The sequence below is a fragment of the Orycteropus afer genome, unplaced genomic scaffold (assembly GCF_000298275.1).
Source record: "Orycteropus afer afer isolate SDZICR_OR568_19922 unplaced genomic scaffold, OryAfe1.0 scaffold00597, whole genome shotgun sequence".
NCBI lineage: Eukaryota > Metazoa > Chordata > Mammalia > Tubulidentata > Orycteropodidae > Orycteropus > Orycteropus afer.
Window position 1 is genome coordinate 64,092 of NW_006922184.1, and position 1,286 is coordinate 65,377.

Below are 1,286 nucleotides of genomic sequence, written 5' to 3' on the forward strand. Positions count from 1 at the left end.
AGTGACCTCATGTACAGCAGAACGAAACACTGCCTGGTCCTGTGCCAGCCCCACGATCTTTGCTATACCTGAGCCCATCATCACAGCCACTGTGTCAGTCCATCTTGTTGAGGGCCTTCCCCTTCTTTGTTGTCTCTCCAATTTCCCAAGCATGATATCCTTCTCCAGGGAATGGTCCCTTCTTATAACATGACCAAAGTATGTGAGACGAAGTCTGGCCATACTCGCTTCCAAGGAGCATTCCAGCTGCACTTCTTCCAGGACAGATTTGTCAGTTCTTTTAGCAGTCCATGGTACTTAAAAGCATCGACTTCTTCTTCAGTCTTCCTTTTTCATTGTCCAGCTCTCACATGCATATGAGGCAATTGAAAATACCATGACTTGTGTCAAGCACACCTTAGTCTTCAAGGAAACATCTTTGCTCTTCAGCACTTGAAAGAGGTCCTTTGCAGCAGGTTTGCCCAATGCTATACGATGTCTGATATCTTGACTGCTGCTTCCACTGATGTTGATTGTAGAACAAAGTAATATGAAGTCTTTGACAACTTCAAACTTTTCTCCATTTATCATGCCTGTAGTCTTCAGTCTTCATCAGTAAGTGTTTCAAGTCATCCTCACTTTCAGTGAACAAAGTTGTGTCGTCTGCATAATGCAGGTTGTTAATGAATCTTCCTCCAAACCTGATGCCATGTTCTTCTTTATATAGTCCAGCTTCTCAGATTATTTGTTCAGCATACAGATTGAATAAGTATGGTGAAAGGATACAGCCCTGATGCACTCCCTTCTTGATTTTAAACCATGCAGTGTCCCCTTGTTCTGTTTGAATGACAGCCTCCTGGTCTATGTCCAAGTCCCTCATGAGCACAATTAAGTGTTCTGGAATTCCCATTCTTCTCAATGTTATCCATAATTTGTTATGATCCACATGATTGAATGCCTTTGCATAGTCAATAAAACACAAGTAAACATCTTTCTGGTATTCTTTGCTTTGAGCCAAGATCCATCTGACACCAGCAATGATATCCCTCATTCCACATACTCTTCTGAATCCAGCTTGCACCTCTGGAAGTTCTCTGTTAATATGCTGCTGGTTACAGCATTTTTTGAATTATCTTCAGTAAGATTTTACTTGTGTGCAATATTAATGATATTGTTTGATAAATTCTACATTCTGTGGGATCACCTTTCTTTAGAATGGGTACAAATGTGGATATTTTCCAGTCAGTTGATGAGGTAGTTGTCTTCCAAGTCTCTTGGCATAACTGAGTGAGTGCCTTTAGTGCAGC